The sequence below is a fragment of the Magnolia sinica genome, chromosome 1 (genome assembly GCF_029962835.1).
Source record: "Magnolia sinica isolate HGM2019 chromosome 1, MsV1, whole genome shotgun sequence".
NCBI classification, from domain to species: Eukaryota; Viridiplantae; Streptophyta; class Magnoliopsida; order Magnoliales; family Magnoliaceae; genus Magnolia; species Magnolia sinica.
In genome coordinates, this window is record NC_080573.1 from 39,233,848 (window position 1) to 39,260,279 (window position 26,432).

Here is a 26,432-nt window from a genome sequence, read left to right on the forward strand (position 1 = left end):
TCAGTAAAAAAAAAAAAAAAAACTAAAACTTGTTTCAATTACATCCATCTATTGAAATGGGTCATCAAGGTCCACCTTCTTTCTGTTCTACCCTTCAACCCACCAAAGTTGGAAAGCCTGAGGTTATCCGCCAAACAGTTGCTTTTCACCCAACGGTGTGGGGTGATCACTTCCTTAACTACTCTGGAGACCAAAAGGTAGGAATTTTTTTCACACACGACCATGTGATGACATGCGTGAATGACATCCACACCATTCATCATGTAGGTCTATCGGATATGTGTTGGGGGCCTTTACACAAAACCTTAGGATCTAGCCTCCCACAAACACCAAAATTATGAGATAATAAAGCAATGAAAACAATAAAAGCATAACCACACGACACAAGAGATTTTTACATAGAAAACCCTCAAAGAGGTAAAAACCACGGGACCTCGTCCAAATCACAATCCACTATCAAGTAGAACGTTACAACTGATCACAAACACACATCTCTTAGATCAAACCTTCTTCACTCATGTAAGAGTGGATAAATAATAAGAGAATAAAAAGAAAACGGAGAGATCTCACCAATTACGGGGACATAGAAGCACTGAGACATCGACTCCCTTCCACAAGCTTCCTCTCTCTCCTTTCTCTCTCTCTCTCTCTATCTCTCTCTCTCTCACCTTTGATAACCCTAAACCCTTTAGCAAACCCTTGCAAAGTTTTAGAAAACCCTCTTGCATTGCTGAAAAAGGCCTTAGGCACCCCTATTTATAGTTTAGGAACCTCCCTTTTGAACCCCTTGTGAAAGGGCCTTAGATTTTCGTAGTCCGCACAAGATCCGGACTCAAATCTGCATAGCCTCGACTGGTCGAGCACTATTAACTGAGCTCACTAGACTTTGAATCGAGTGACCCTCGACTGTCGAGCAGCGCAGTGAAACACTCTGATTTTCAACTGCCTGCACTATCTCTCCTCTGAACTGAGGAGGAAAACTCCATCAAATCTCTCCCTTTCCAACTTAGGAGGAATTCACCTTCTTCAAGCCAGCCTGGTTTCTGCAAACCTTAAACTTGCTCTTAAGCAAAGCCTTGATCATCATGTCTGACCTATTATCGTCTGTGTGGACCTTTTCAAGCTGTAACACTTTTTGTTCCAAAGTCTCCATGATCTAGTAATACTGAATCTCTATGTGCTTTGACTTGGAGTGCTGACTTATATTCTTACTCAAGTGTATAGCACTTTGACTATCGTAATAGACCACATGCTGCTCCTGCTTCATGCTAAGTTCCTATAGGAACCTCTTCATCCAAAGCATCTCTTTATATGCCTTTGTGACCACAATGTACTTAGCCTCTGTTGTCGATAATGCTATGACTTTCTGTAGCTTACTCTGCCAAGAGACCGCTCTCCCTGTAAACATGAACATGAACCTCGATGTAGACTTCTTAAAGTCTATTTCACTTACCATATCTGCATCTATATAGCCCTTTAACATACGTTTTCCATCACTGCAACATAAGCACAACCTGGATGAGCCTCTTAGATACCGTAGTATCCATTTCACCATTGCCCAATGCTCTTTACCAGGATTGGTAAGATACCAGCTTACAACACCAATCACATATGCTATGTCTGGGCATGTACACACCATAGCATACATCAAATTTTCTACTGCTGATGCGTAGGGTATCTTTTGCATCTCATCTACCTCTGCCTTCGTCCTGGGATACTGCCTGTCGCTCAATCTGAAGTAACCATCCAGTGGAGTACTTATCGGATTCGCTGCATTCATATTGAATCACTCTAGGACTTTCTCAAAGAAAGTCATTGGAGCATCCTAAATAGTGCTCTTAAGTTGAATCCAGTGGTGCCAAGTGCTGAGCAGCACGCCAACAATCACTACAAGAAATATGGTTTTTACCGACGAAACTTTTACCTACGAAAACAATTTTCGTAGGTAAAGATGACTTTTACCGACAAAAATCTTTTTCGTAGGTAAAAGTAAACTTTTACCGACAAAATATAATTTCGTAGGCAAAAGTCATCTTTACCTACGAAAATTTTCGTAGGTGAAGGCTGTAAAGGGTGTTTTGACTTAAAAATTTATTTTTACCTACGACATTAGTAGGTAAAAGTCATCTTTACCTACAAACACTTCCGTAGGTAATGGGTGTTTGAAATTTTTGAAAAAATAAAAAATTGAAAAGTTTACTTTTACCTACAAAATATAGTTTCGTAAGTAAAAGTCATCTTCACCAACCAACCATATCATAGGTAAAGGGTGTTTTGCATTTTTGAAAAAATAAAAAATCAAAAAGTTTTCTTTCACCTACGTAATAGAAGTTCGTAGAAAGTCATCTTTATTGATGACAATTTTCATAGGTAAGTAATATTTTGATTTTTTGAAAAAACCTAAAATTGAAAAGTTTACTTGACTTTTACTACGAAACTTTTCGTAGGTATAAATATAATTTTTCATTTCAACTTTTACCTACAACTATTTTCGTAGGTAAAAAACGTGTTTGGGACTGTTACCTGCCAAATGGTTCGTAGGTAAAAATAGAAAATTTAACTTATATTTCAAACTAGTTGAGACATTTACCTACGAAATGGTTCGTAGGTAAAAATATAAATTTTCTATACTAATTTTGAACTCATATGAGATTTTTACCTACGACTATTTTCGTAGCTAAAAAACATGTATGACACTTTTACCTACGAAATGGTGTGTAGCTGAAAATATTATTTTTAACTTGAAGCGTTTACCTACGGCCATTTTTGTAGGAACCTTTCGTAGGTTAAAAACGTACATGAGGCTTTTACTTGCGAAATGTTTCGTAGGTATAAGTATAATTTTTAACTGAGCTAAGCTTTTTACCTACGACTATTTTCGTAGCTAAAAAATGTATAGGTCACTTTCACCTACGAAATGTTGCGTAGGTAAAAATATCAATCCTTTGCCTGCCTACGAGATGTTTCGTAGGTAAAAAACGTGGATAATCTTAAACTCTTGCTCTTTTTCTTCACCTATTACAATATAGCTCTTCATATTCTTCCTGATATGCACCTGTTATCTAATATATTTCATCATATTCACATTCACATTCACATCCATCTAAACCCACAGATATATACTATAAAAAAATTTTAAACAAATTTCTCAACAACTTATCGTTATGCTTGAGCAATCAATACAAGAATATACAAGTAAAATCATAAAACCAAAGATACTCAACAACTTATAACTTCTATTGAGAAAATAAAGTTCACTAACTTGGAAAACAAAACAAATTGAATCAAGCAACAAGCACAAACACAAGTAAATATGACTAACCATCCAAGTCCAACTAATCCAAGTCATCCAGCATGCACCTATACTGCCCATGAGTATGTGTATCAAAGCCAAGACAGGTGGATGTGCATAGACCAGCATCCATGCATGCATCAGAGGAGGTGTTGAGATGCTTCAAACCATCAATCTGTTTTCATCTCTAAAGGTGTTGTTTGCTCTCTTATTGGATGACAAGCCTTTTCCAAATGGTCAAGAAGAAAGTGACAAAGAAGAAAACCCTCATAACATTTGGGGACTAGGACTGGCTATTGTCAGCGCTATGATTTGCTCTTTGGGGGATGATCCATCTTGTATCGATATTGTGGAGAGCATGATTCCTTACTTTTTCGAGAAATCGTATTTGATATTATTCTATCTTTCCGCACCAGACGTCCCGACTGACGATCATAGCAAGAAGAGAGCCCGAACTCAGAGGGTACTAACCTCTCTAACAGCACTGAGAGAAACAGAGAACACCCTCATGCTTATCTGCATGCTCGTGAAACATCAGCACTCATGGAGTAAAGCCATGAAAGAAATGGATTCACAACTAAGAGAGAGAAGTATTCATCTTTTAGCTTTTATAAGCAAGGGACCTCATCGCATTGGAGAATCTCCACGTAGGACTGCACCTCTCTTATGTCCTCCGATATTAAAAGAGGAGGTCGAATCTAATGGAAGACCACCATCCATTGACAGCAAACATGGTTGGTTTATTCTTTCTGCTCTTGGTTGTGGGTCTGAAGCTCCCATCTCTTCAGTTTCAAGCATGGCCCTGTCTCTCCCAATCAAGGATCGAGCAAATGGAAGAGCTGATTCAATCCATAGAACATACTTCACTGATTCTGTTGCTATACAGATCTACAGAATTGCTTTTCTTCTTTTGAAGTTTGTGTCTGCAAGCTATGGCAGCAGCTAAAAGGGCAGAGGAGGTGGGATTCATTGATCTTGCGCATTTTCCTGAGCTTCCCATGCCTGAGATTCTGCATGGCTTACAGGTAAAATGATAGCATGTGTTCTTCCAGTACCGGTAAGGTTGCATGTGTTAAAATTAATAGGAATGCAGAACGGTTGAAAATACAGTGGCATGGTGCGCTTTTGCACTTAATGTAGTAGCAGTGGACATTAGCTTCTGCCTTAGAGGAAGCAGTTTGAAGAAGTGAGATAACAGGGCAGAAAAGTGGCTATAAGAAGTGGACTACTGTGATGGTTGACCTCCATTTTGAATTGGTGGTGACTCATCCTCACACGTGGCATTCATGTGCATCTATCCATACCATCCCGTAAGAAATGTTGTGTATGGATCATCTCTCTAAAATCACCCTGATCAAGAAATCTTAACCATCCAATTGATGGATGCCAAATGGAGGGTTAAAAGTAAATTGGTGAATGGTCCAAATTCCAAGGGCAAAAAGATGGTTACAGTGATATTCTTAGTATAACTTTTGGTTATGTGGTTCAGAGATTTGAACACTCTGGATTACCTTGAAACTGTCATGTGTATGGTTGAAGAGTCACCACCATTTTTTGTTTCTTTTTTCTTTTTTTTAAATGGTTCTGAATTATCACAGCATCCAGCTCGTAAAAAGTAGTAGCTTTCCAAGTAATGGCTCCACCTCGTAATTACCCAAGTGCTCTTTATTTTGGTTTGTAACCCTTCCATGTCCTTCAATAATGCATAGCTTAAGCAATTTGAGAAACTAATTGCATGCAAATTTTTTTCCCTACTTCTCATGATACATGGTAGAGATTCTAAAATGGAACCAGTTCATAAGAAATGCGTCCAGAAACCAAACTTTTTAAAAACAGCCTTTACTGAATTGTTTCTGGATGCATCAGGACATGAAAAGTCTTCCGATGCAGCCATTCCTTACTATGGGGGCTTATGGTCCAAGTTCTCCAGACCATTGGTCTGATGGGCCACACCATGGATGGGGGACACTAAAATTCTTGAAATTTTAAAGTCCCTAGCCATCCAATATTTTTCCCTGTTTTTTTTTTTTTTTTTTTTTTCTGAAATTCCATTGTATATTCTCCTAAATGGAGACCATTGATCAAAGTGCAAGGATTTCCAGCAACTCAACATATGTTTCAGAAAGCCTCCATATAAGATAAACTGAGAAATATAGACACAAAGATGGAAAAGAGAAGAAAAGAAAACCAACATCAAAAAATTCCATAGAAAAGAAATTAAATAAATACCAAGGACAGAAAAATTAATTTTTTTTTATTAAAAAAAGGAATATAAATAGAAGAGGCATTGATGAGACGGATGAAGATTCAGAAAAACAAACCAAAGGATTATGATGAATTGACTTTATTGGACCGAAATAAATGCTACGTACATCAATGGGCAACTACCCTTGTTGGCTAATCGTATTCCATCCTTGATGATTTCCTTCACGACCATACCCTATGAAGTGGCAATTCATACACAGTCCAGAAACCCCCAAGAGAAGTAATGGCCAAATGAGGTAGTACATCTGATGAGGAACCAAAAATGGATAGTACACAAGAGTTACAAGGGTAACCAATAAGCATTTAGAATTCCAAACAAAGAAACAATGGTTTACTACCGCATAAATATCTTTTTCGGCTCGAGAAGACAACCATTACTAACTTTCTAGCCAACAAATTTTCAAAGCATTACCGCTTTGAACTGGGATGGGTAGTGGTTGAGCAGTGCATGATCCCCAGCGTTCTTTGCAGCCACGGCACTAAGGGCGCACACACCAGCCTGACCACAGATGAATGTCACATGTCTGCATATACAAAGATGCACACAGTAAGCAGCATGATGATGATAGTGCAATACCCGTCAAGGTCCACCTTAAAACAAAATGCTCCTTCTAGAGGCTCCTTTCACGCACAATCCACAGCATATCCCAAGATCGTTTGTTATTACACCATATAGTCACCCAGGCAATGCATATTTTTTATTTTATTTTGAAAGATCAATGCAGAGTTTTTCAATGATTTCTCATACTAAACATTCTTCAGAATCATTTTAGAGATAGCCTGGATATTGTACCTATGCAAAGATTCACATCAATCGAGTAAGATAGGTGAAAGATATACGAAATTAACTAAGAAAAAGATTCACACAAGTACCTTGATTCTCGTGAAGCAGTATCACAAGCCCTCACAATTTCAATGCAGAGATTGAGATCATTCTTGTTCTTGGTGACTTCATATGCTTTGAAAAGTAAGAATGCTGTCCCAAGGGAGCCAGTGTAGAGAGTGAAATCCCTAACACACCGTCCAGCCCGTACCCAAGTCTCCTTCACAATCTGAAAAATAAATAGGTAATGGGAATGATGTAAAGGCAAAAGTCACCAAGCCTTGAAAGTGAATCCATTTTTCAGCACGAACCAATCTCAAGCTTTTTATGTCTGCATTCAACGAAAATGTGACCATCTAAATAAGAGGGTCACTAAGCCTGCAGGCATCAATATGGGTATTTTAATGTGCCATCCTAATTTGTCCTATATATGCCTAAAAGTTGGAAATATGGAGGGATGTTTCAGAATCTAAAGTTTCAAAAATGATGGGATAAAAATAGAGTTTGTGGAATGCAATTTTAGCAATTTTAGTAATGATATGAGTGCAAAGTGAGGAATTAATTAAGATTGATTGCCACAAGGTAACCCAAAATGACCATTTCTGACATCTCGGGTCAATAATTCATGACGAAAGAGAGATTGAGAAGAATGTTGCTCATTGAATTAGAGAAGGTAGATGAAAGAGAGATGAGCTTCAGAAGTTTATGTGATCCCTGCATACCAATCAAAATGAAGGGGAGATTTTATAGGACAGCTATCAGATCAGCCATGCTTTTATAGAACAGAATGTTAGACAACAAAATGTTTATATAATGTGTAGCTAAACAAGGATGTTGAGATAGATGAATGGCAAGGCAACGAAGGATGGAATTAGAAGTGAATGCTATGACCGAAGAATGCAATTATTGCAATTTAGAGTCGTAGACTCACTGTAATTTTTGATTACATGGATGACCCAACAGATTGAATTATTGCAATTATGTTCAACTGAACACCCATATATCAAATGCTTTCCACACACACAAGAAATGAATGTAAATATTCAGCTCAATCAAGAGACGAGATTTTTTTAATAACATCATATTCTTGCAATCAACTATGTGCATCCAAACAAATCATCCATGACAAGAATAAAAGCAGCTTGCTTTTCAAGTACAAACCAAAATGGTTTAATAAAGTTCCTTTGCCTCTACTGGACAGGACGGCGGAGCCTCATTCTTGAACAATAACACTCTATTGGAATAACCTCCTCCTTGAACAAAATAAATTGCTGGCATACCAATTAAGCCACATTCTGTTGGTAAGTTTTTTCTTTCTAAAACTGCAATGTAAGCAAATCTGAACATTCTCATGCCATCAAAATGATCCATAAGCCTGTATTTAAATTGAGAGCTTTTTTTTTTTTGTCCATAAGCCTGTATTTAAATCCGAACAAAATAAATTATTCTTCTAATGGGCTGAGCCAAACACAGTTCAATTGAATTGTGCATTCAAATGATCTCCATGTTGAAACCACCTTACACTCAGTTGGAGTCAAAAGAAACATAACTGCATTTTGTGGGCTCTGTCCTCATTATAATAATAGGACACATTTTCATCATTTAAAATTGAGTGAAAAGCTGCACTTGTGGCTATACTAATTTGTGATTTTGGAATTTCTACTCTTAGTAGATTTCCAAAAATCACAAAATGGGGATGTTTTGTGTTGTATTAGGAAAAAACAAAAGACTTCTTTCAAATCCACATGAATATTATTTAACTGTTTTTGGATTTTCTACTAATAGTGTAAGAGTAGAAATCCAAAATCACATATTAATGTTCTCAGAGGCTAAGCCAAACACAAGCTAAACTGATTAATGGTTCCTTTTTTCTTTTCTTTTTTGAAATGTGAGAACACATGCACTCTTACACCCCCATGCACACTTTCAAGAGTACCCCATGGAAAAGTTTCGAAATGAAACACCCAGATCAGAAATTATCCATATCCGATTTTTGTGGCCATCAACATGAGAATCCAAACAAGGGTTTCTCATGAAACAACTGCTGGAGAAAGATAAAACCTAGAACACTTGACGTAGTTTACTAGTTACCTTTCTTTTGTTTTCTTCTCTTTTCTTTCTTTTTTTTTTCTTTTTTTGTATCAAAGTCACCATTTCTAAATGTGGTAAATGTGTATGAAATCCGAAACAATCATCCAGTGGCGTTGCTTAAATGGACCATATATACCCATAAAAACAACAAAAGACCCATAAAAACAACAGAAAATGAAAAATACCCAGATTATAATTAATCCAGTAACATTATCTCAGCACATTCCAAATACAAAACCCATAAAATGAAGCGGAACAAATTCATAGCAGTAAAACATTAAGTTTCAGTAGATAAAGAGATGTTTGCTCACTACTTCGAGGTTCTAGCCCCACAGGCACCTCCACATGTGGCTATGCATGCTAACTGGGCACGTGCATATGACATCCAGGCCACGTATCAGGTGGAAAACGGTGTAGATTATCCAGCCAAAAGCCAGTCCAGAAAACCACTCAGGCCAGCCACAAATGAACAAAAACATTGGACAGTCATTTTCAAGGCCACCAAATCTGCCTATTCCCGTGCAGCTGACCTGACAGTTGAATAGCTTGAGTTTCTGGCTAGATGATCTACACTGGTTCACACGTGATACATAGATAACATTTGCCAGGTTGGCATGTGGAGCCCCAAATAGAGGTGCATGTGGACTAGTGGAGGATACATGAGGGGTTAGCAAACCTCCAGTCTCAGGTATGCTGATTGAAATTGATTTCATCATGCATTGAGGACATAATGTTCTTGCATGATTACTTGCTGATGACAGGAGATTCAACTTGGCATATAAAGATAATAGATACAAACATCGTCGGAGTCCTTGAAAAGCCCTCATGATGACAGTTATAAACAACAATGTAAAATTCAAAATCAAAGGGCACTTTCTACCAATTATCTTGAAACTAGCACTGATAGTTAACAGTAGAATTAATCCAGTTCAATATCTGCACCATAAAATAAGAGTAATCCACCAAATTTGGCGAATGAATCATTGAAAGATAAATGATAGACAACAAGGAATTATTCCAACAAGAATGTAAAAACATTGGTTGGGTAGAGTAGTACAAAAATATGCACCAACAATTAAAATCTATGTATCTAACAAGTAAGAAAATTTTATTCAATACAAAAATCATTCCATACTTATAGTTTTCTAGTAATAAAAACACTCCAGATGATATCAAGAATTAAGGGTCAAATACGGACAACACAGTAAAACATTTAAGGGATTAAATTCAGTAAGAAATTGATGAAAGGAGTAGTCCATATTCAAAGCAAAGGTCCGGGTGTGGGCTCCACGAATCAAAAGTGAAAACCCAATCAAATCAACAAATCCAGGGAAGTTTATTCAATTGAGAATCCAATGCTAGCCATCTCAACAAAATTCAAGTAAAAACAAACTAAAAATGAAAGAAATTCCAACCACTATTCAAATCACATATGCAAATCTGAAGAGAAACATCACGAAATGGATCTAAGATTGAAGAAATTGCAACCACTATTCAAATCACATATGCTCAAGAAGACTACACCACATAATTTGTAAAATCAGAAATCCCTAATTCTGGTTGGATCCTCAGATCCCCAAAATCCTCAAATCCCTAATTTGTAAAATCAGAAAAACCCCAATTCGGGGTCCACATTCAAATCTGTAAGCCCTAAAATCCCCAAATCCCGAAATGAGGGTCCTCATCAAATCAAAAATCCATAAATTAATAAATCCCCAAATTCCTAAATCGGCATTGAGAGAGAGAGAGAGAGAGAGAGAGAGGGACCTCACGTTCGACAAATCCCTGTCAACCGAGCTTCAGAGAGAGAGAGAGCGAGGGCGTGCGTGGGCAGGGTTTAGCTACTGACAGGTTGAGAGAGAGAGAGAGAGAGAGGATTAGGGCGAGAGAGAGAGGAGAGGGGAACGCGGATTAGTTAGAGAGAGAGAGAGGGGGAGAGGTTCTTGCTGGACGCTGGACGCCGGACGCGGATTAGATACAGGTTGAGTAGCGAGTTGGCTACTGAAGTGACGTCACCAATTTCTGTGGGGCCCACTATGATGTATGTGTTGTATCTACACCGTCCATCCATTTTGAGATATTATTTTAGAGCGTGACCCAAAGAATGAGGCAGATAAAAACATGTAGTGGACCTCACCGTAGAAAACACGGGAGAGAGTGATTCCCACCATTGAAACTATCCTAAGGCCCACCATAATTTTTATTTGAAATCCAACCCGTTCAAAAGTTAAAAAAGACATGAAATAAGGTAAAATACAAATATCAGCTTGATCTAAAACTTTGGTGGCCTTTAGAAGTTTTTAATGGTGGGTGTCACTGTCTCCACTGTTTTCTGTGCTGGGGTCCACTGGAGCTCTGGATTTAACTAATGGATATTGCTCTAAAATGATCTCTCCAAATGGATGGAAGGTGTGGAGTTAAAACATAGGTGGGGCTCAAAAATGAGAGGTATATAAATATCAGGTGGACCACACCACATGAAAACAATAGTAATTGAATATCCATCATTAAAATCCTCATAAGGCCCACTGTACTGTTTATTTGGCTTCCAATTTGTTTATTAGGTCATACAGGCCTAGATGAAGGGGAAAAACAAAAATCATCTTGATCCAAAACTTTTATGGGCCCTAGAATGTTTTAAATGGCTGACGCTCATTTAACACTATTTCTTGTAACGTGGTCCATTTCAAATTCATACGTGCCTCATTTTTTGTCTCATGTCATAAGATGATCTTTAAAAATAGATGGATAGCATGGATTAAACACAAACATCAGCTTGATCTGGGACTCGAATTGGGTAGTGATGGCCCTTACCATGGGGCCCGTCCAAATGTATGTAATTGGTTGCAATGGTGGGTGATTGTACATTTCCTAGTGTTATATCCTATTCGAGATTTTTCGTCTCATATCATGACATTAACCAGCAAACATATGTAATATGGATTTTACAATGCCATTGCAATGGCCCTGCAACGACTCAGTTACACAGTATACCTACTTATATGCTCCATGATGGCTCCACACAGAGAAGAAGTTCGAGGAGTCTACTTGCATCAAAAATTTAAAAAGATAAAAGTACTTTGTTGCAAATCAAATATAGGGCACATACGATAGCCTATAAATGAAGTTAAATGGAAAATGAAAATGGAGGTAAATGAATTGGGAATAAATGACTTACTAGTTGTGTTTGGATGGGAGTACATGAAATGTGTTGGTGCTGTTTTTCAGCAGACCGTGGCCAATACAGGGGACTCATCGATGCCTAAGTCAGTATCGAGGTTTTATAGAGTATGGTAGGATCTCCAAAAAAGAAATATTAGTCAAGTATTTAGGGTTTCTCAGTGAACGTATCTTGGATAGTGGGAGGTACCTATATATTTATAAGAGAACCAGAATACAATTTCAGGAGGACTCTCGCCTGATATGTTGGCTGTAATTTGGGATGTCCGTGAGATGAGTGGTTCTCAAGATCGTCGGGATCCGATATTATCCTCTAAAGATCTTAAGTGGGATCTTTTAGGATGTTAAAGGATATCCCAGATCTCGGTGGATGTTCCATCAACACTGTTTCTTGGGGCACACAACAGTGGATGTTCTATCAACATTGTTTCTTGAGGCGGGCACACAACGGTTTTGGATCAAGCTAATGGTTGCGTTGTCCCAAAACCACGTTTGTGTAATTCAATGTGGCCCACTGATGAGCAAACTTGGCCTGGGCAAGTTCATGATGTGGTATCCCTGATTAATGTACTGGATCTTCACCATAAATGTATCTTTTAAATAATTTTTTTGAAGGTGACTGAGCAAGACATGGTGGAAACGTTCTTCCGTCCATTCGAGATGTGTGTGAAGTAAGGAGATGAGATGTGTGTGAAGCAAGGAGACGTTAGCAACATCATGTGCTCTTACAACCGTATCAACGGCATCCCCACACGCGTGCGATCCAAAACTCTTATCTCAAACAATATTTGTAGATTTTAATATTCTTGGGTAATGTTTTTTTATTTATTTATTTTAAACTTTTTTAAAAAAAAAAAACAAGAAGTTATGTTGGTATTTTCTTATTTCAATCATATAAATGAAAATTGTTTTAAAATATCCACATATAGCTACAAAAATCAATAATTATTAATTTTTTCCACTTAGTTAATTTAACTAGTAAATTTCTACTAGCTATTTTGTTAATCATTGCCTAATATATTAGGCATTTCTTTGCATGATCTAATCATTGTGATTTTTTCAAGAGCATTGCCCATTATTGTATGGAATGAATGGAAAGTCCACGTCAAATATTGGATCATCCAAAATGCTCAAATCAACTAATTGAGAAATTGGGTATGATCTATCCATGATGGGGAATAAGTCCAATGGTCTAGATCAACAAACTATTAGACCTATATATACAAAATTTTAGCACAATTAGGTCATGGGAACTCCCCATGAGGTCAAGCTGTGTGGGCCCCACCATGATGTGTGTAAAACATCAACACCGTGAATTTGATGGGTCCCCTTTAAATTATGGTATATCCCAAAAATCAGCCGTATACGGAACTCCAGTGGGCCATACCATCTAAAATCATGTCAAGACATGCCTAAAACATATAAAAGAACTTGGTGGGCCTCACCTGAAAATTGGATGCATCTGAAACTTGGTATGACCCCTCATCCAAGTGGCACACACATAATTTATGGGCTGGATTTGTGAACCACATCTCGGTGGGCCCAAAAGATAATGAATGGGCATTAGGATAGTTTCAATGGTGGGAATCACTCTCCCCGCTGTTTTCAGAGCTGGGGTCCACTACAGATTTTTATCTCCCCCATTCTTTGGCTGATGACTTAAAACGATATCTCAAAACGGATGGACGGTGTGGATATAACACGTACATCATAGTGGGGCCCACAGAGCACCGACCAGCATCACTGGCCAAACGGTGTAAAACGCACACTGTGCGCAAACTAAACCCCAAATTCGTTTTCCCGGTCTCGCTCCGATTTTCAGATTACCGAAACGATTTTCCCCCTCTCGCTCTCATTTCTTCCCCCTCTCTCGCTCTCATTTTTGGATTACCGAAACCCTAAAACCCGATTCTAGCTCTCATTTTCTCCCTCTCTTGCTCTCATTTTCGGATTCAAGAAACCCCAAAACTCGATCTCCATTTCGGGCGAGATTCCGTTTCCATTGGGTGCTCATTTCAGAGGTTTTAGTTTCTCATTTTTTGCATCGGAAGGTATGCGATTCGCACCCTCTCCTCTCTCTCTCGCACCCTCTCCCTCTCTCTCTCCGTTTCTCTCTTCCTCTCTCTCTTTCTCCCTCCATCATGTCGAGGTAGACCACACCAAAGGTAGACCACACCACAGGAGACAGTAGCGATTGAACGCTGACCATTAAAAACTTCCTAAGGCCCACTGTAATGTTTGTTTGTCATCCAGCCTGTTGATTAGTCACACAGACCTGGATGAAGGGAAAACCCAAATATCAACTTGATCCAAAACTCCTGTAGCCTGGAGAAGTTTTTAATGGTGGGCATTCAATCAGCACTGTTTCCTATGGCGTGGTCTGCATTCAAACACATACATACTTATAATGTATTTTTTGTCAGGAAGATAATATGTCATGTATCTCTACAGATAGAGCTTTGCTAAGCCCACACAAGTGTGGAATAAAGCTAATGCACAGCAAGTTAGGTGTTTCCCAGTGTAATGGTTGTGAAAGATCCACCCCTTCATCTGTTTTTTCAGCTCAGGTTCACCTGCCAAACTTATTGTACAGCTCAAATTGTGGGCCCTACTACTAATCTGCTGTCTAAAGGACATATCTTGATGATTAAAATGAATAATAGTCACTATCCCAATTTAAAGATAAATGGTTAGATGGTAAACATGTCGAGTATTAAGTAGTAGTGTCCATGACGAACATGCCATTGTCCAAAGATAGGTCAATCCTATCATAAAATGGGACACACATATGTTGAATCTGGAAATTTATTTTTTCGGTAATTACATGTTCATCGTTAGCCCATCCTCTTAGTGGTCTGGACTTTGCAGATGCATATGGTCGATTCAGGTGTGCTTTAATAATCCTTTCTATCTCACCTCCTATTTGGATTTTGTTTTCAAATTATAGGATGAGGGTTTTAGTGTGCTGCCATTCTTTTGACATGGTGCCATGTTGTCACAGGAAGGTCATTCTCATGGGCGCCAAGTTGTCACAGGAAATTCATCCTCATGGGCCTAAGTCATGGACTTGACTAAATTTACGGTAAGTGCTTTCTATTGTAAGTGTCATCTGCAAGTCTATTATGCTGGTACTAGTCCAACTGAAGTGGATCAGTTCTGAATGTCCTTGTGCCGATCTGGCTACCTGTCTCCAACATTTTAGCAATCACCATGGACGTGGATTACTTTCAGCTGGGGCTGCAATGGATTTCAGCACTTGTAAGGTGCAGACGTACTCTCTTTCAGAAGAGCACTTTGTTTTTTCAGTAGCAGTTTCAATGGGAAAGTTGTAGCAGGGGAATTATGTAGTGTTATTGATTAGGTGGAAAAAAGTGGTTTCAGAGATATTGGCATATTACATATGAATTTGGTCTGGAGATATTGGCCATTGCATGCAAGCTTTGAATCAGTTTTGTTGGAATTTTGTTCTATTGTTATTGATTTGTAGCTGTTAATTTCACATAATTATTCTATCATAATGTTCTGTTTTCTTCCACACTTCTTTTGTTCCCAAGCTGATAAATCAGGTAGTTTGCATGTCCCGCTTTCCGTCCCGAAGCTGGGTAGTCGTGTAGGATTGGTTGATGCTTGTTTAAGTCCTATAACCATGCAAGATTGCAACAATTTTTATTTTAGTTTTCTTTTGGGAATGACAAAGAAGTGAAGATTTTGGTAACTAACATATGAAATATAAGTGGAATGTAAAAGATTTCGAATGTAGTAAACTCACAAGTGAGTTATGAGAGGGTTCATATGCACATGATGAGTGTTGCCAACTCTGTTGCTGGTGAAACAGTTGAGATGGAAATGGCAACTGTAGACTGGTTTCCTTGTCTTTGTAAATAAGACAAGATTAATTCATCCATTCTCTCTCTAAAGCTGCTTGCAAGCAATGTTGATACAGTTCTCCTGCAAATAGAATAGAAAAAAAAATCATGATTTTAAATACCCTTCAATACAACCCAATATGAGCTGAGCCAAATCACAAGTAATGTATCAGTGTTCTACCATTTACAGTAGCCAAGTAATAACTAATGTTTGTGTAATTTGTAATTTCATTGATCTTCTACAACTAGTTGCAGATGAAGAAAGATTTACTGGAATAAATTTATCAGGCCCACGGAGAATGGTAAATTTTGGGGCTGTACTTATAAGTTCTTACTCTAACAATTTTGGGCTTACAGTTCTTTCTTTTTTTATTTGTTTGCAGATGAAAGGCTTAATCTGAATTGCCCAACCTGTGGACCCGACTTCAGATATGGTACATCACAATCAGATTAGTTTGACATCATGATTTCTTATTAATGGGTATTTGTTTGTTAAATTGGAACCATTGATTTTCTTAATTTATCTTCTTTTTTTTTTTCATTTAAACTCTCTAATAGATGTCCAAATCTCATGTAGACACTCTTGGCTTGGAAAGCAAGGTTGCGTGCTAGGGGCCATTGAACAATCCCCGCTTCAATTGATGAGCTTTTCCGTGTTGAATACGGACCACTAGATGGTGATGTTTGGTTGGACAAATTAATTTTATTTTAACAGTTATACAAGGTGAAGTGATGTGGAATATGGTTGGACACATTAATCTCTTGCTTGTATTCTTTATTTTGGTTTAACTTAAATTCTGATGCAGTCCATGTGAGCCCCACTTATCTTTTGGTTTCAGAGTTCATTATTGCAATACAGGTACTGCCTCAAAACTCCTTTGCATTATATGTCACTGTTCATGAAAAATTGATTCATGGTCCTTCTAAATCTGTTGTAACTCCTTTGGAATAATTAGCTAATTGCTTTGGTGCAAGCAGGACATGGAATTACTCAGGCATGATTTTGGGGTATGTCAATTGTTTTTTTTTTTGGATGTGGTCACTGAAAATCTTAATTTTTTCGACCCATTTCACAACATTAGCTGGAGCAACTACGCAGAGTGGATGTCATGCAAGAGTGGATCATCTTCTTCAAATTGAACATGATGTAGTTTATTTCTTTGACTTTGATTTAATAAAATGGTGAAAGTTGCATAAGACTTTGAAAGGTTTGGGCATTGTGTTCAAGTAGAGATTTCTTGCATTGATAGTTCTTTGAAAATAAAATGTATTGCTCTGTTTAGCGGTACAATACTTGATTTATTCTTCAATTTGGTATTGTGCCTTATGTTTAAATTGGCATAAAACTCCCATAAATATTGAGTCAAACCTTTGTTTCAGCATTATTTGGGATTTGTATTTAACATTCTAGGTTACATAAATCTCTATAGGCTCCAAGGATCATTTGCCTATTAGGAATTACTTCTATACCTAATGGTTTCTGTCAGTTTTTATTTAAGGATCATTTGCCTATTAGGAATGATCTGCTGGGTAAGAAATTGGAGCATGGGCAGTTTCCTAGTTTGGCCCTGAACAATTCTCTCAACGCAGCAAAAATTAAAATGGAAATTTTGAACTGAAACATCGAACATGCAACGAATAATTATGGTTGCTACTTTTTGTTCCTATTTTCTACTTTAATATAATCAGTCCCCTTTCTTAAAATTTTTGTCATTAACAATCCACCTGCAATGTAAATTAAAATTAGTTCATCTCATTTTAGTTAAGAGTATTTATGTTTCAGTGATCTTGGTTTATATAAATTATCCATGTCATTGATATAAGAATGTGAACCTTTCATCCATGATTCAAGTTTTTCCCAAGACAAGGTGTGGTTGTGAAAGGATCCAGGGAAATTGTTTTTCATGATTGGTTGAAAGGTCAATTGACATCTCGTCCCATTTTGCTTTGTTGGAAAGCACACATAGTAAAGGTGAAGTGCCTGTTTACTTGTTAGTAAACTTAATTGATGTAGTGTAATTGAAGATTTAACTTAGAATTGGATTCCTGCGAGAACTCTTTTCATGTTTCTAGTCTTGTTGAGTCCGAATCAAGACAGGATCTCCAGCAAGTTTTTTTAAAGAGTCAATCTCCAACGAGTTTTGAAGAGACGCAGCTCAAAATCTTGCCAAGTCGAGTTGGATGATAAGGTAATTAGGTTCTCATTGTCCTTTTTTAAAGTGTAAATCTTACTAATTGTATTCAATATGTGCAGAGAAAAGCAGTTGTCTAGCACGTACTTGGGAACGAACCTGCCGATGTTTACAGAGAAAAGCAGTTGTATAGCACATGACTTTTCCTTTTTGTTTATAACCACCTTTTGAGATGGTTGGCTCAGTTGTTTTTTGTTGCATTGAATGGTTGGTGTAGACAACACATCGTGGTCCAAGATGAAGTCCTAGCCAATAGGTTGGGCCTTATTCCCATCAAAGCTAACCCAAGGCTGTTTGAATATGTTTCAGGTTGACAGTTCGTTGACTTTTTATTTTTATTTTGGCTTTCATTAATTTGAATTGGGCTTATTTGTACATTGATTTTTAAATTATTATTATTATTTTTTAATGTATGTATTAGGTACTTCTTCAAGGTCTTTCTTCAAGGGATTTGATATGTGGAAGGAAGAAACTGTAACGAAGGTAAAAAATCAAAGATAATATGGTTTGCTAAATCTGTTTCAGGCATGTGAATTACTAAAGAATAAGCGGAGAATTGTGAAATCTGAACGTTTGAACTTTTTAACTGTCAAAATGCAAAAGGTTGTCCCTCCTGAAAGACTTTTCAATGATTTAGATTATAGTAAATGATTTCCTTAGTCAAGGAAGGTTTCTGGATTATCTTTTGTTGTTTGACAGGAGCATGAATGTTAACCATGAACAAAGCCTTTTAACTAAGCTGAAGCAACAATGGGGTGGCCAACTTATGTTGTAGATGGAAGGAATGGTCTGTCATATACTAACTACTTGCCTGAGCTAGTTGCATGCGTGCGTGTGTTTTCTTCTTCTTTCTAAAAAGGATTTGTTGGTGGTGTTCTTTCATGTTTTTCTGGCAATGCAGGTTACTGATTTTCCATTAGCAAGGGAGAATCAACAGAATGTTTTGAAGCTCCATGCCCATTTCCATCTTTATATTGCTAACAGAATGTCCTTTACCTTCACTATGGTTTTATTTAGGATGATGGTTTTCATATCTTTTCTTTTCTTTTTCAACTATTCAACAGTCTATGTTTGTAGCTTGCTCAGCTCCAAGATACATACATGTTGCATCATATTCTAATTAGACCAAGCTATTCAGGATGATGGTATTTTAATTAGACCAGGCTATTCAGGATGATGGTATTTTAATTAGACCAAGCTATTTGTGACAAGAGGTCTTGTGAAAAAGCTAATTGTTTTGCTAAATGTCAAATGTGCGTAGGTATGCTCGCGATTTTGTTCTGACATCTTTTGAGAAAAGCTATTGTATTTTATTACACCTTTCAAAAAAAAGGCTCTTGCGGTTTGTTTTGCCAATGTGTATAGATGTATGCTAAGTGTAGTTGTGCGCTCTGTGGAAGTCAACCCAAGAAATGTGCTGATTGGCCCCATGTATACTACTGCCGTGTTGAATGGGAAGATGCCATTTCTTTCAATATTGCCACTTCTGACATACCTACTCATATTCTTTTTATCTTTTTTTTTGAGCAAATAATTTGGGGATTTTCCATATCTGTTTGGTTGTTGCTTGTTAGGTGACTTTTGCCTCACCTTTGTTTGCAGGTCAGCTTACCTAGATTTAACAGATGGTGCTAGTTTCTCCATGGCCTTGGAACTTAACGGTTCAGAACTTAGGGACTACGCCTTGAGCCAAGAAGTGACAACCATGAAGGTGGTGGCAGGAGCGGCGGTGGTAGAGGTTGCAGAGATAGTGGTGGCCGATTTGGAGGCGGCCGAGGCGGTAGTGGTTTTGGCGGTGGTAGGGGACGTAGAAATAAAGTAAGCATGGGCCCAGCTGGTACAGGTAGCTCGTGAAGTCTCATTACTTGTTAGCCAGTGTCGGGAACAAATGAATTGTATGATCTGCAACTCGAGGATGTTATGTAATATCTCAGTTCCTACAAGTTGAGCCCATTAGCGTGAATGAATGTGAATATGATAAAATATATTACATAACAGGTGTATATCAGGAAGAATTGTAACAAGCGTATATCAGGAATTTTTCATTGGAATATTGGAAAAAAAAACAGAAGAATTTTCGTAGGTAAAAGAATGCATTTTTACCCACGAAACTTTTCGTAGGTAAAAGTCTCATCATCTTCTGTATATATTTTTAGCTACGAAAATATTTGTAGGAAAAAGTTTTATAATACTTTTTACCAATGAAAAGATTCGTTGGTAAAATTTTTGTAATAATTTCTACCTACGAAAGAAGTTGTTGGTAAAAGGTTTTATCGATGAAGAAATTCGTCGGCAAAAGTCTTATCTTTGGCAACGAATTTTTTTTCGTTGGTAAAAGTGTTTCCCCTCGGTCTTTTAGCAACCAAATTACCGACGAAACTCTTCATCAGTAATAATTTTTGCTACAATAAAAAGGCTTTTAGCGATGAAAAACATTCGTAGGTAAAGGTCTTAATACAGTTTGTACCTACAAAACAAGTCGTAGGTGAAAGCTTTAACAAAGTTTTTAGCTATGAAAATGTTCGTAGGGAAAAGTCCTAACACCATTTCTACCTATGAAAAAATTCGTAGGTGAAAGCTGTAACAAAGTTTTTAGCTACGAAAATGCTCGTAGGGAAAGGTTTTTAGCTACGAAAATTTTTGTAGGTAAAAGTTTTAACAAAGTTTTTACCTACGACAATTTTCGTAGGTAAAAGTCCTAACACTTCGTAGGTAAAACTCTTAACAAAGTTTTTTATTTCGTTGGTAAAAGTCTTACCATTGCCGACGATGACATTTTTTCGTCGGTAAAAGTCTTTAGCCACGGGTTTTTACCAACGAATTTATTGACGAAATATTTCGTAGGTAAAATTCTTTGCCTACAAAACAATATCATTTACCTACGAAATTTTTCGTAGGTAAAAGTGAAATTTCTTGTAGTGACTTGTCCAACTCCTGTTTAAGCCTATCAATCTTCTTAATGTCTTTTCCCATGATGAGCATGTCATCAATGTATAACAGCAAAATTAAGAAATCACCATCTGAGAAATTACACGTGAACACACAGTGGTCCGGCTCCGTTCTGTCATACCCATGCTGTAACATGAACGAGTCGAACTTCTTTTACCATTGCCGTGGAGCTTATTTCACCCATACAAGCTCTTCCTCAGCCTACACACCATATACTCTTTGCCCTTGACTTCAAACCCCTCTGGTTAATGCATGTAGATTTCTTCTTCCAGGTCACCATAGAGAAAGGCGGTTTTAACAACTAACTGCTCTATCTCCAGATCTATGCTAGCCGCTAACCCAAGTAACAACTGTACGGATGTCATCTTCCCCACTGGTGAGACTATCTCCTTAAAGTCTGACCGAACCCTTTCTTCTGACCGAACCCTTTCACTACAAGTCTGGCCTTGAACCTCGTCTGTAAATTCTTCTGCTCAATCTTCTTTCTAAACACCCACTTATTGGTCAGAGCTTTCTTGTCCTTAGGCAGTTTCACCATATCATAGGTGTGGTTCTTATGCAAGGATTTCATCTCCTCTTTCATAGCTTTCAACCACTCCTCCTTATGCTTGTCGGATAGGGAATCAGAATAATCTTTTGACTCTCCCTCATTAGTGAGCATAATGTACTCACACAGTGAGTACCTCTTGGGCTGCTGTCTGTCCCTAGATGACCTCCTCACCTGTGGCTCAACAGGTGGATCATCTGGGGGTTGCTCATCCGGTCCATCTTCTATAGAAACTCCCTCGTCCTCTGCACCTTACTGTACTCCCCCTTCATCACGCATCACGAGAGGAATAACCGGATTCATGTCCTCTAGCTCACCTGAGCTAGGCTAGTTCTTCTTTGGCTTACCAATGTCTTTTGTATACTGATCTCCAAAGAATATTACATCTCTACTCCTAACGAGCTTCTTCTCAGTCGGATCCCACAATCTGTAACTGAACTTTTCATCACTATACCAGAAGAACACACACTACTTGATCTTTATATCGAGCTTGCACTTTAATGATCTACCTGTCTCTCTCTCGACCATGGCATGAAACAATTTAAATACACCAAAGACCTCGTCTTTGGATTTCAAAGCATAAACCCAAACCCTCCTAGATGCATCATCTATAAAAGTGACAAAATACAACACCCCACGCAAGGTTTTTGTCCTCATAGGACCATAAACATCAGAATAAATCAAATCTAATGCATGGACTTTATTAACATAAGAAGTAGATTTAATAAATGAAACTCTATGTTGTTTCCCTGATAAACAATCAATACAGGTTTTGAGAGGTATACCTGTCATGTCTGGAAGGAGCTGCTTCTTTACTAGTACCTGAAGCCTTTTCCCACTCATGTGGCCTAGACGCCTGTGCCGCACGTCAATAGCTGAATCTTTTGTTGTATTCAACCCACCCTTACACACACTGACACTTGCCTTGTAAAGGGTGCAACACTTCTTTCCCCTGGTTGCGATCAATGAACTCTTGATGAGCTTCCAGTGCCCACCAACAAATCGACTTTTATATCCATCATCATCCAACCTTCCCGTCAACATCAAGTTGAGGCGAAGGTCTGGGATATGCTTCACATCTCTGAGGACCAATGTACAACCCAAATCAGTCTTCACACAAATATCACCGACCCCTGCGATCTTCGAAATGCTAGAATTTCCCATCTTCACGGTCCGATAATCACCTGACTTGTAGCTTGTGAAAAAATCCTTGCATGAAGTCACATGAAATGAAGCTCCTGAGTTTATCACCTAGTCAGTGTCCTGACTCATAATCATGAGACATACATCGTGATCTGTTGAAAGAATAACTACAACGTCGCCATCTAAAGTAACCGCAGTGGAATCATATTCGTCTTCTTTCTCCTTTCCTTTTCCTTTCTTATTATTCTTATTCTTACGACATTCATGCTTCTAGTGGTCATTCTTGCTACAATTCCAGTATTCAACATCCTTCCTGGTGCTTAACTTACCTATTGATTTATCTCTGACCTTCCCACCTTTTTTGTTCTTTCCTCTCCCCTATTCTTGTGTCACAAGGGCCTCTGGCTGAGTGGATCCCTGAGACTTCCTCCCTGTCTCCTCATTGAAGAGACAGGTAGTGACCTATTCCATGGATACCTTTCCATCTAACGCGGAGTTACTTAAAGACACCACCAATATCTCCCAACTGTCGGGCAATGAGCTAAGCAATAGCAAAGACTGTAATTCATCATCCAGGATCATCTTCATAACGGAGAGCTAGTTCAAAATATTGCTGACCTCATTCATGTGCTCAGCCACAGAACCACCATCTTTGAACTTGAGATTCACAAGTTGTCTTGTCAGGAAGATTTTATTACGGGCTGTCTTCTTCTCATACAGCCCTTTTTAGTTTTAGTCATAAGCTAGTGGCTGAGGTTTCCGTAGACACATGGTGGAACATGGAATCATCTAACCATTGTTTAATAAACCCCACCGCCTTCCTGTCCAACTTCTTCCAATCATCATCAGACATATCCTTAGATTTTGCTGATATGCCTAAAATTGGAGAATACAGGTCCTTGTAATAAAGTAACTCCTCCATCTTATCCTTCCATATAGTCTAGTTAGAACCATTGAGGCTGATCATCCTTGAGGAGCCACCCTCCATAATTTAAAACCGATCCTTCTCCATTTAATAAACTTAGCGCTTTGATACCACTTTGTTGAGGGCCTTTGCACAAAACCTTAGGATGTAGCCTCACACAAACATCAGAATTATGAGATAATAAAGCAATGAAAATAATCAAAGCATAAACCACACGACACAAGAGATTTTTACGTGGAAAACCCTCAAAGAGGTAAAAATCACGGGACCTCGTCCAGATTAACAATCCACTATCAATTAGAATGTTACAACTGATCACAAGCACACACTGCTTGGATCAAACCTTCTTCACTTACGCAGGAGTGGATAAACAATAAGAAAATAAAAAGAAAACAGAGAGATTTCACCGATTACTAGGACGTAGAAGCGCTGAGACGTCGACACCCTTCCACAAGCTTCCTCTCTCTCTTTTCTCTGTCTCTCTCTCTCTCACCTTTGATAACCCTAAACCCTTGAGGAAACCCTCTTGCATTGCCTAGAAAGGCCCTAGGCACTCTTATTTATAGTTTAGGAAACTCCCTTTCACACCTCTTGCGAAAGGGCCTCAGATTTCCGCAGTCGGCGCAAGATCCGAACTCAAATCTGCGTAGTCTCAACTGGTCGAGCCGAGTCCTTGACTGGTCGAGACTGTTCACTCGATCGGTCAAGCCAGTCCCTCGACTGGTCGAGCACTGTTCACTGAGCGCACCAGACTTTGAGTGAAGTGATCATCGACTGGTCGAGCAGTCCACTCGACTGGTCGAGCAGTGCAGTGCAACACTCCGATTTTCAACCGCCTGCACTATCTCTCATCTGAACTAAGGAGGAAAACCCCATCAATATGCTTGTGGCCTTAAAATCCTGGCTTTCAACACAGCCAGCATGATTGGGCCAGACGTGTACAAGGAGAATGCAAAGTAAAATGAAAAAGAGAAGAAAATCACTGCATGCTGTTATACAATCCATGTACACATTGCATCAGCCTCATTTTTAGGCTGCAGTACATACGTGGGCATGCCATGCGTGAACAATGTGGATGTTGACTATGTTTGCTCGTTTATGGAGAGTATTACTGTTAGCTGCACGTGTTGCAGGTAAATGTGCAAATGCATGCACGTTAGATCATGTCTTCACGCGAAATTTCAAAATTCATAATTCAAGAAAAAATAAATAATCTACTAGTATTAATTTTTGAGTTTTTGGATGGAATGGATGCAGAAGGTGGATGGATGGACGAGAAAGGTTGAAATGCTTAAGGAAGAAGTGAGAAGGATGCTTGTCAACACCCATAGTTCAGTGCAAGAAATGAATCTAATGATGATATTCAACGGCTGGGAGTGGCGTATCACTTTGAAAACGAGATAGACGAGGCATTACACGGTATGTATGGTGAATATACGGATGTTCAATATGATGATTTGTACGCAGTTGCACTCCGATTCCGACTGCTAAGGCAAGGAGGGTACGATGTGTCTTCTGGTATAAGAATCTGTGTATGTGTGTGTGTGTGTGTGTGTGTGTGTGTCTGTAGGCCTGTTTATATAAGAAACAACGCATGGTGTTCTGGACCATTCATCTAAATTCTTCTCCTAGGGACGTGGATTGCCTGCTCGCTGGTGGGACCCACGGTGATGTTTGTGAGAAATCCACCTCGTCAATCCATTTTTCTAGTTCATGTTAGGACATGAGACTTTTGCCTGTAGCTTACAGATGATGGGCTTTTTAGATGAATGGTCTGGATCATCATATGCACGCATTCATGCACGACACATGCACCATCACCATCACCATCACCATCACATACCATTTATAGATGATGTCTTGAAATTTTGAACGGTGAAGCAGACGTTTTCGGCAAGTTCAAAGATAATGATGGAAACTTCAAAGAAACTCTGAGCAGCGATGTGAGGGGCATGTTAAGCTTATATGAAGCTGCATACTTAAGCATACAAGGAGAAGATATATTAGATGAAGCCATCGTTTTCACTAGTGGCCACCTAAAGGCCATCGTGGCCCACCATCATCCTCTTGATGCAAAGGTACGGCGGCCCGAGAGCTGCCCCTTCACAAGCGCATACCAAGGTTGGAGTCAAGGTACTACATCTCGCTCTATGAAGAAGACAAATCTCGGACCGATGTGTTGCTTGAGCTAGCAAAATTGGATTTCAATATTCTACAGTCGTTGCACCAGAGAGAGTTGAGTGACCTTTCAAGGTAAGTTTCATTACCATTTTAGTTTAGTTTTTGGATGGCTTAGGTGAACTAAGAATAAAATGGAGCAGGTATCATCTTAGTTTGTAATGATGGTGATTCAATTCGATTATTGTAACTTGACTCAATTGAGCATCCAAACGCAGTGCAACTAGTAAACAAACGAACCATCTAATTAATCCTTACTAATATGATATATTGATGTTTTGACGTTTGTTGTAGGTGGTGGAAAGATCTTGGGCTTGCAATCAAATACCCTTTTGCAAGAGATAGATTGGTGGAGGCCTACTTTTGGATTTTGGGAGTGTACTTTGAGCCTCAGTACACCCGTGCTAGGGCTATACTAACCAAAATATTGAAAATTACGTCAATATTGGATGACATTTACGATGCATATGCTACATTCGACGAACTTGAAATATTCACTAATGCAGTCTACAGATTTAATAATGATACTGATAAAAAAAAAAAGATAGAAAAGTTCCCTGTTTGGAGGTTTTCTAATTCGACACAACTGTGCATTGTCGCCTATCTGTGCAATCGCGCTATGTGTGAAGCTGAGATGAATGGAATTCCAATCATTCCATCAGTTAGGCCTCACTTAATTTGCAGGTGACCTGGCTGGCCGTTAATCAAGTGGACCACAATGTGTGAAACCAATAATTAGATAAGAAAGAAGAGGGCCAAACAAAGAATTTTACCATAGTTTCTTTCGATCAATATTACTTGGTGTATAATCTGGAAGCCTCCTTGAAATTTCAATGTTCTATCTCATATCATTAGAGAGGGTGAAATAGTGGCAGATAGACTATAAACTGGGAAATGGTGTATGCTTTGTAGGCAACTGATTATGGTACAAACACCATTTATTTGAAATACAGCAACGGCTCCCACACAACCAACATAGAT

The 26,432-nt window shown here is 38.4% G+C and overlaps 1 long non-coding RNA gene and 1 pseudogene across 1 annotated transcript; one reads left to right on the top strand and one right to left on the bottom strand.

Annotated features, from left to right (window-relative positions):
• The first annotated feature begins 56 nt into the window (after positions 1–56).
• Positions 57–26,139, top strand: LOC131245590 ((-)-germacrene D synthase-like; annotated as a pseudogene).
• Positions 5,618–6,738, bottom strand: LOC131246403 (uncharacterized). Its single transcript, XR_009171363.1, has 2 exons — positions 6,431–6,738; positions 5,618–6,081 (listed from the first exon to the last, which is right to left on the bottom strand). It is a non-coding gene; the product is annotated as an uncharacterized LOC131246403 (long non-coding RNA).
• Positions 26,140–26,432: the final 293 nt, after the last annotated feature.